Below are 10,566 nucleotides of genomic sequence, written 5' to 3' on the forward strand. Positions count from 1 at the left end.
TCACGGTCCCCAGTTTTGGGCTCAGGACATAGTCCACAAAAAGGAAAATTTCATTACACAGCCTCCCTTGCAGCTGGATATGGAAAGGTATTGAGTTCTGATCATTAAGATATAATCTTGAGTTCTGACCATAAAATCAAAAGTGTTATGTGTGACAGGGACTAGTCTTTTTCAGGGTTTCTCCAGCCAGGAAACCTAGAAGTAGTAGGTATAAGGTGTTACAAGCAGTTTAGACAAAAAGTCTTCAATCATACTCATTGATTGATTAATGAGTCTTACTCATTTTTTGATGTGGTGTCTAAATTCCTCATCATCTAACATTATCTTCCATCAATAAAAGTATTTGTCAGTAGTCTTCTCAAAATTCATTCATATTCTGTTTATGACATTATAAATTAGGACAGCATTTTACAAGGCAATTTGATAGTATCTGGCAAAAATTAAAGTGCTCAGGAATTGCTTTTGTATGAATCTATACTACCGCAATACAAATGATTATGCATAAAAATATATGCACATACGAGGATGGTCAATGCAGTGTGCATTGTGATGGTGAAAATCTGATAACAGACTAAATACGTTTTCATGGGTAGGGGTGATACATTCATACTATGGAATACTATACAACCATTAAAGAGACTGAGATAGAGAGGTATGGATAGACATGGGTAGATCTACAAGATATATGAAAAACAGATATGATTCCACATATAATGGAAAAATCTATGTATATATGCATGCCTAAGAATGTGTGTGTATGTGTATGGAAATCTGTAGGAAAAGGTTTGGAAGTATGTGTGGCTGGGGAATTCATGTGGAGGTCAGAGTGGAAGCAGGTGTGAGAGGGTCCAGCAGAAGAAAACATGGCTGCCAAAGTGTCCATCGGTGAGTTTGGCCTGGCCTTAGTTGTTGTAGGAGGCATGCTGAACTCTGCCTTACATAATGTGGATACTGGTCACAGAGCTGTCATCTTTGACCGATTCTGTGGAGTACAGGACATTGTAGTAGGGGAAGGGACTCACTTTCTTATCCCATGAGTGCAGAAACCAATTACCTTTGACTGCTGTTCTAGACCACGTAATGTGCCAGTCATCACTGGTAGCAAAGACTTACAGAATGTCAACATCACACTGCGCATCCTCTTCTGGCCTGTCGCTAGCCAGCTTCCTTGCATCTTCACCAGCACAGAGCGGACTATGATGAACGTGTGCTGCCATCCATCGCTACCAAGATCTTCAAGTCAGTGGTGTCTCGCTTTGATGCTGGAGAACTAATCACCCAGAGAGAGCTGCTCTCCAGGCAGGTGAGTGACAAGTTTACGGGGCCAGCAGCCACCTTTGGGCTCATCCTGGACGATGTGTCCTTGACGCATCCGACCTTCGGGAAGGAGTTCACAGAAGCGGTGGAAGCCAAAGAAGGGGCTCAGCAGGAAGCAGAGAGGGCCGCCAGATTTGCAGCAGAAAATGGCAACCATCATCTCTGCTGAGGGTGACTCCATGGCAGCCGAGCTGATCCCCAACTCACGGGCCACCGCAGGGGATGGCCTGATCGAGCTGAGCAAGCTGGAAGCTGCGGAGGACATCGCGTACCAGCTCTCACGCTCTGGGAACATCACCTACCTGCCTCCTCCAGTTGCCCCAGTGAGGGCCCACCCTGCCTGTACCTCTGCGGGGACTAGGCCACAGCCCTGATGATTCTTAACACCACCTTCCTTCTGCCCCTATCCCAGAAATCACTGTGAAATTTCATCATTGGCTTAAAGCGAAGGAATTAAAGGTAAAATCACTTTACATCTCTTAAAAAAAAAGTTTGGAATTTTTGACACTACTGTAATCCTTAGGAGGGGAGTGGATAAAGTCTGAGGTTTAAGGGTAATTTTCACTTTTTACTCAGTGTAGTAATGGTGATCATTAACTCTGTTCTCAAAATACTTAGACTTCTTTGCCTTCGGTCACATGATATGACTGCATTTCCTGGCCCCATTGTGATTGGTGGAGTCATGCGTATGGTTCTGGCCAATTATTTGTGACCAGAAGTCATTGCTCACAGTTGCATGTCACTTCCAGGCCAGAGCATTTATTTGTCAATGTGATGCCTTCCACAGCTATCTTTCCCTCTGCCATAGTGACTGATAACGTTTATGATGGTGGTTGCTCCATTACCCTGGGCTGCAGAATGAAAAGTCATAGAGCAGAGCTTCTAGCCAACACATTACATAAGCGAAAACTAAAACTTTGCTTCTACAAACCACCAAGATTTGGGGATTATTACAATAGCATAATCTAAATTATTCTGACTGGTACCATTGAAATGTTTAAATTTTAAACTAAATAGTATACTTTCTGCATGTATTGTAAAATTAATATGATGCCTACAACAGCATACAACATTCTCTACGTAGACAATACAAAGTACAAAGAGCCTATTATGTACCATGATCTAGATTCAATAACATCATTAAAATGTAACTATTTCAAGGGCAGAGGCTATGCTTTTTTTTTTTTTTTTTTTTTTTTTTTTTTTTTTTTTTTTTTTTGCATCCCCAGCACCATTGATTAGAACACAGCAGGTATGCAGTCCATTCTTCTTGATTATTAAATGGATTTTAAAATGTTTATCCTAAACCTATAGATTTATATTAATCCCTATGAAATGTCATTATGTTGGTTTTATTCTATTATTCCAAATCATGAAGACCATTTCAAAGCATAAGGCTCTTATTCATTTTATTAACTTTCCCACCTACTTTTGTGTCATCTGAATATTTCACAAGCTTGCTTTCTCTGCCTTCAATCGTCAATAATTTTTAAAATTCTAAATAAGATATGGCACGTAACAGAGATCTGTGGCTTACCACCATAGATCTCTCTAAATTTCAGCATTAATACATTAATCTGGCTGACCAATTTGGTACGAATCATTTCACTATACTAAAATCCATTTAACTAGACCATATTGGCACATCTTGTCATGAGAGATCATGCATGTGATAGACTAGGCTTTCATAGTGATATATCATTCTAACAGTTTTACCAAAGGAAAATAACAACTTTGTTTAGTCTGATTTGCTCCTAAGATCAATTAATTTATTTATTCAATAAATTTAATGTATGCCTATGATGGAAATACAATGGGAACATGATAGGTATGGTATCTACTTTTTGTGTGATCACAGTCTAATAGAAAAAAAAAAACACAGACAACAACACTGAAGTACTTTAAATGTAGTAAGAGGAGAAATATGGAGTGTTTTGAAAGGAAAGAGAGAAGAAACCAAACTCATGTTCATGAGAAAGACAAAGATATCTGCAGAAAGTGACTTCTAAGTTCAAACCTAGAGTGTGATAGGAAAGATTGTTCTAAAAAGAGGTAATAGCCTGGACAAAGGCCTGGAGCTGAGAGGGCATGGAATGTTCATTGAAGTAGAATGAGTTCAGTATGGCAGAATCAAAGAGTGTTATTAATAGATAGGAGGAATAGAGAGAGTTGACACTGGCAAGGTGATCAGGGGTTAAGATCATGTACAGATTGAGTTGCCTATAGTACATCTAAGAAGAGATGTTAGTGAAAAATTGAGGATATTAATAGAAGTTAAAGAAACAGAATTGGTATACATATTTTGTAGTCTTAAGCACAGAGATGGTATTAAATGTCACAGGAGTAGCTGAACTACCAAAAGATAGAGGCAAAATAAGAAGGTAGCAAAGGATAAAGTACTGAGAATCACCAACATTTGAGTTGGGAAGGTCCAGAGTAGCCTACAAAAGAAACTGAGAAAAAGTAACAAGAAAGGTACAAGGAAAACCAGGAGGAACACCAAGGGAATAGCATATTTCAAGAATGTCAACTATGTTAAATGCTGGATGATCAAGCGAGTCAAAGGCTCAAAAGTGTCCTTTATATTTAGCCAAGTAAAAAGGCTGTTAACCAAAAGAAAATTACCAGAAACAGATCAGTGATGTAGCGGGGTTAGAATCATACTGTATAGACTGAAGAATAAACTGAAGGTAAGGAAGTAGAACACTGAATGGAGACAATACTCACAAAGATTAGCTGTGATAGGAAAGAGAGAGGTAGGGTAAGCATATGGAAGAAGGTCAGAGAATATTTTTTTTAATTGATGTTTCCCTCATGATTAGACTGAATTTACTGGTTTGGGGGAATACCATCAGACTTTTTTTTTCTATAGTGAATAGGAGGGACTTGAACAAACTCTAAATGATTAGCGAAGGGAGCCAGCAAAAGGGGAATGGTCTAAAAAAAGAAAACACAGGGTTATTGTGTGGAGTAAGAACACTTAAAAAAAACAGATTTAAAAAAAGGTTTCTGGAGCTCAAGTGGAAGAATTTGACATACATGGGAGGATTTTCTGATCTTCAATTGAAAATGGGAGGAAGACAGAAATTACAGATGATGGTGCAGGTAAGTGTGTAGATCTCATGTTGGGAAGTTGCCATCTTGTGGCTTCTACATTCTCTGTGAAACAGCTGGCAAATTTATCTGTAAACAAGGGAGAGTTGGAGGTTTGAGGAGGCATATATCTTCTCAATAGTTAAGTAGTTCATTCTAGGATTTTTCTAGCATTGAATGTTAAGTTCACTGATTCAAGTTTCTGGAGGCCAAGTTTTTGTTTTTGCTTTGTTTCCAATTGAGTCATTTAAATATATCTAATTTTCTTAGACCTCCATTTTTTTCTATGACTAACTTTAAAAACGTTTTTAACAAGAATTGAGCAGCAATAGCTAAAAGGGCACCTTCTCTGTTTACCACCATACCACAAAACTTTTCTAACCCCATTAATCCTTACACTTTCCCTTTTCCACACTCCAGCTAATTTAGGTTTTACAGTATTTTTAGAAGTGGATCAACCTCATTACCCTTGTGTAAAATACAGAGAAACTGAGGCTTAGTGAGCTAAGTAATTTTTACTACAGCAAGCAATCAATTGGAGGCAAAGCAATTAATTCATATTTTATAAAATTTATTTCCTATTAGGGATCATTAATATTAACGATTTGATATTTTCTCCTCACTGATCAATAACGATAATACTCTGAAGTTACACTTAGGCAAAAGAAAAGTGCAAGTATCTCTCTCCCCTCCCTCCATTTTCAGAATTGAGTAAAATTTATTCTGCTGCCCTACAACTTGTATTCAGCACAAATCAGGAAACCAGGAATCTGCCTGCCTCCTTCAATTGGGCATTCCTACTTCACTTCTTTGTGAAAAAATGATATTTTCCGCTTTAAAACTTCCGTTTTAACCTCTTTAAGGCCCCAGGTAGCAACTGGTTCGCCACACATAATGGTTTTTGAAAATGAACCAATGGGAGAAAGTTAAAAGACTAATCCTCAGTGATATGTATTTTAATTTAGTCTTCTAGGGATTAACTCAATAAATGAACAGTATGTCTTTTTATAATAATAGCTACCATCATAATGATTACTAGCCTGGATATCTTATTTCCAGATCACTGGTATTCCCATATCTTTTCAATATAGGCAGAAAACTCCATGCAAATATGTGACTACACCCTGGAATCATACTAATTGTTTCTTAAAGGCTTCAAAAAATTTACCTCTTTCCCACAATTGATATCCTATTTTTTGATCCCCCTTTTGCTGATCAACATTGGTAGCATCTATTGAACTAGCAATGATTTAAAAGTAACAACCTAACTCAATGTTAGAAAGCCTGCAGCAAAACAAACACTCTCATATACTGGCAATGAGAATATAAATTGTCATTCATTTTTCTGGAGAACAAATTAGCTGTTACGCTTATATAATAACATTTAAAAATTAATTATCTCAGAAAATGCAGTCAGACCCATGTACACAGATGTTATTTTAACATTGTTCCTAATAACAAAACTAAAAGATATCAAAAAATACAGCAAGGGTTATGTCAGTTACAGTGTGTCTCTATGATGGAGCAAGATTCTATCTTAACGCAAAATTTCAGGCAAAAACAAAAATTCAAACCTTTTGACCCAGTATATCTTAAGAAAATAATCCAGCCAGGTGTGGTGGCTCGTGCCTGTAATCCCAGCACTTTGGGAGGCCGAGGTGGGCAGATCACAAGGTCAGGAGTTTGAGACCAGCCTGGCCAACATAGTGAAACCTTGTCTCTACTAAAAAATACAAAAATTAGCTGGGCATGGTGGCAGGTGCCTGTAATTCCAGCTATTCAGGAGGCTGAAGCAGAAGAATCGCTTGGACCTGGGAGGTGGAGGTTGCAGTGAGCTGAGATCACGCCACTGCACTCCAGCCTGGTCAACAAGTGTAAAACTCTGTCAAAGAAAGGAAAGAAAGAAAAGAAAGGAAGAAAGGAAGAAAGGAAGGAAGGAAGGAAAAGAGGAGAAAATAACCACAAATGTAACTAAAGATGTATGCACTATTGCATTATTATGTCCATTGCAACAATACTTATACTACCAAAGTTGAAAATAATGTAAATGTCCAATAATAGATTGTTAAATAAATTATGGCATACCCATATGGTGGAATATTATGCCATCATTAACAATTAAGGGAGGAGCTTCAAGATGGCTGATTAGAAGCATTTCATGTCCTCTTCCTCCACTTAGAAGAACAAAAATAGTGTATGGACAGTCACACTTAAAATACATTATCCAAGAGAGAATACTGGAATTCAACAGAGAAATGACAAGAAACATCAAAAGTGGAGAAAAGAGAGGGAGAGAAGCAGGTTGCCTGACCAGGATTGAGTGGCAGCTGGGAGTAACTTTCCAATTCAGGGAAAGGATAAATGAGAGAATTCCAGTGACCCATATCCCCACTGTGGAATCATGCATTCCTGGCTATGGGAGAACCCCTTGACCCCCGCCAAACCCTGAAACTAACATATGGAGTTGCCAGGAGACCATGGGAGGGAACTGTTCCAGGGAGGGAGTCTGTGTTGGGTGCCACACCCTTTCTGAGACCTAAGCAGCTACAAAAAGGCATCATTTTCCAGCATAGTTTTTGGCAGACTGAACACAGTCCTGGGGCCCAACAGCACTGGAACTGAGGCATTATGGAAACTTGGGCTATCAGGCTGTCAATGCTGTGACTGGGGAGCAAGCTGGGATCATTCCACAACCAAGACTAATAAGGCATGCAGGTGTGGGCTGCAGCTGCCGGCGTTGGGAAGTGAGCACTGCTGGGATAAAGAATGGGATGTGGGTAAGGTATTAGTTGCCACTGGGACTTGGTTGCCAGCTGAGTGGGGACTCCTGCATCTGGGGTGGGGGTATGAACTAGACATAGGCTACTACCGGCAAGGCTGGGGCCAAGCCCCAGTGGGACTGGAATATAAAATAAATGTACATTCCTCACCCACCAGCCCAGGCTATAGCCACTGAAGACGGTCCCACGCTCTCCAGTGGCAGGGACTCAGCACAGCCACTATCATCCCTCACCTGAGCACTCCCCCTGGGGCCTGAGGATCACTACACCTCTACACACCACAGGTGCTACCATCTCTCACAATTAGGGGGCCTGAGCAGCAGCTTACCCAGCCTAGTTTTGCCATTCCCAACCCCAAGGCAGAGCACGTAGCCTGGGGTCCTGCAGATTACCCAACCCAGTCTACCACTGTGGGCACGTGAGCACTCCTCCCAAAGGCAGAATGTTGGGCCTAAACTCCTAGCCACTACCACCTCAGCTGGCATCTACCTGCAAGTGCCACCTGCAGGCCTGAAGAGTAACCAACCCAGCCCATCACAGCCACTACCAACATCAATATACACCTCTTGGGAGACAAAGAATCATCATATCACTGCTACTGACAATACCCATGCCATGTCTGTGGCCCAGGGGCCTAACAGCCCACCTACCCAGTCACTGTTGACACAACTGGTATCTGAGCAAGCCACCTGAAGGCCCAAGAACTGACCTGCCAGAAATTGCCAACACAAGTGCCAGCACACACAGCTATGGGGCCCAAGGACAGGCATACTTGGCCTGCTACTGCCACTGCAAGGGCCTGAAGACTGGCCCATTTGTTATCACAGCCCCCAGCACAACTTTACCACAGTCTCCATTAACAATCATACATTAAGCTACTAAGGAAATTACAGGCATTACCGATGCTATATAGTAGAAGAAATCATATGGAGATGACTACGCTACCGCATGAACTCAAGTCAAAGCCAGAGAGTCCTCCCTAACCAGCATCATAGATACATCTTCGGGAAAAAGACCTCCCCTACGAAGACAAATTAAAAAAAAAAAAAATTGGAAGAAGTGACTATTACACCAGATGTACATACATCGACATAAGGACGAAAGAAACCCAAAAAAGCAAGGAAATATGACACCTACAAAGAAACATAATTATTCTCCAGCAACAGATTCCAAAAAAAAGGAAATTTATGAAATCCTGGAAAAATCATTTTTTTATCACACTTTAAGTTCTAGGGTACATGTGCACAACGTGCAGGTTTGTTACATATATATACATGTGCCATGTTGGTGTGCTGTGCCCATTAACTCATCATTTACATTAGGTATATCTCCTAAGGCTATCCCTCCCACCTACCCCCTCCCCATGATAGGACCCAGTGTGTGATGTTCCCCTTCCCATGTCCAAGTGATCTCATTGTTCAATTCCCACCTATGAGTGAGAACATGTGGTATTTGGTTTTCTGTTCTTGCGATAGTTTGCTGAGAATGATGGTTTCCAGCTGCATCCATGTCCCTACAAAGGACACAAACTCATCCTTTTTCATGGTGGCATAGTATTCCATGGTGTATATGTGCCACATTTTCTTAATCCAGTCTGTCACAGATGGACATTTGGATTGATTCCAAGTCTTTGCTATTGTGAATAGCGCCACAAACATACGTGTTCATGTATCTTTATAGCAGCATGATTTATAATCCTTTGTGTATATACCCAGTAATGGGATAGCTGGGTCAAATGGTACTTCTAGTTCTAGATCCTTGAGGAATTGCCATACTGTTTTCCATAATGGTTGAACTAGTTTACAATCCCACCAACAGTGTAAAAGTGTTCCTATTTCTCCACATCCTCTCTAGCACCTGTTGTTTCCTGACTTTTTAATGATTGCCATTCTAACTGGTGTGAGATGGTAACTCATTGTGGTGTTAATTTGCATTTCTCTGGTGGTGAGTGATGAGGAGCATTTTTTCATGTGTCTGTTGGCCGTATGAATGTCTTCTTCATTTGTTTTGGCATGAAGTCATGGTGGGGTTTTGAGAAAATATTTTTGTATTTCTGCAGAGTTGAGGCTTTCTGAATAAATTTGACTCAGAAAAAAAAAAAAAAGAAGTGTCTGTTCATATCCTTTGCCCACTTTTTGATGGGGTTGTTTTTTTTCTTGTAAATTTGATTGAGTTCTTTATAGGTTCTGGATATTAGCCCTTTGTCAGATGAGTAGATTGCAAAAATTTTCTCCCATTCTGTAGGTTGCCTGTTCACTCTGATGGTAGTTTCTTTTGCTGTGCAGAAGCTCTTTAGTTTAATTAGATCCCATTTGTCAATTTTGGCTTGTGTTGCCATTGCTTTTGCTGTTTTAGACATGAAGTCCTTGCCCATGCCTATGTCCTGAATGGTACTACCTGGGTTTTCTTCTAGGATTTTTATGGTTTTAGGTCTAACATTTAAGTCTCTAATCCATCTTGAATTAATTTTCATATAAGGAGTAAGGAAAGGATCCAGTTTCAGCTTTCTACTTATGGCTAGCCAATTTTCCCAGCACCATTTATTAAATAGGGAATCCTTTCCCCATTTCTTGTTTTTCTCAGGTTTGTCAAAGATCAGATGGCTGTAGATGTGTGGTATTATTTCTGAGGGCTCTGTTCTGTTCCATTGGTCTATATCTCTGTATTGGTACCAGTATCATGCTCTTCGGGTTACTGTAGCCTTGTAGTATAGTTTGAAGTCAGGTAGCGTGCCTCCAGCTTTGTTCTTTTGGCTTAGGATTGTCTTGGCAATGCTGGGTCTTTTTTTGGTTCCATATGAACTTTAAAGCAGTTTTTTCCAATTCTGTGAAGAAAGTCATTGGTAGCTTAATGGGGATGGCATTGAATCTACAAATTACCTTGGGCAGTATGGCCATTTTCACAATGTTGATTCTTCCTATCCATGAGCATGGTATGTTCTTCCATTTGTTTGTGTCCTCTTTTATTTCACTGAGCAGTGGTTTGTAGTTCTCCTTGAAGAGGTCCTTTACATCCCTTGTAAGTTGGATTCCTAGGTATTTTATTCTCTTTGAAGCTATTGTGAATGGAAGTTCATTCATGATTTGACTGTCTGTTTGTCTGTTACTGGTGTATAAGAATGCTTGTGATTTTTGCACATTGATTTTGTATCCTGAGACTACGCTGAAGTTGCTTATCAGCTTAAGGAGATTTTGGGCTGAGACAATGGGGTTTTCTAAACAGACAATCATGTCATCTGCAAATAGGGAAAATTTGACTTCTTCTTTTCCTAAATGAATACCCTTGATTTCTTTCTCTTGCCTAATTGCCCTAGCCAGAACTTCCAACACTATGTCGAACAGGAGTGGTGAGAGAGGGCATCCCTGTCATTGTTCCA

The 10,566-nt window shown here is 40.0% G+C and overlaps 1 pseudogene; it reads left to right on the plus strand.

Annotated features, from left to right (window-relative positions):
- Positions 1-863: 863 nt before the first annotated feature.
- LOC104668615 lies at positions 864-1,741 on the plus strand (annotated as a pseudogene).
- The last annotated feature ends 8,825 nt before the right edge of the window (positions 1,742-10,566 follow it).

Source organism: Rhinopithecus roxellana, chromosome 7, assembly GCF_007565055.1.
Source record: "Rhinopithecus roxellana isolate Shanxi Qingling chromosome 7, ASM756505v1, whole genome shotgun sequence".
Taxonomy (NCBI): Eukaryota; Metazoa; Chordata; class Mammalia; order Primates; family Cercopithecidae; genus Rhinopithecus; species Rhinopithecus roxellana.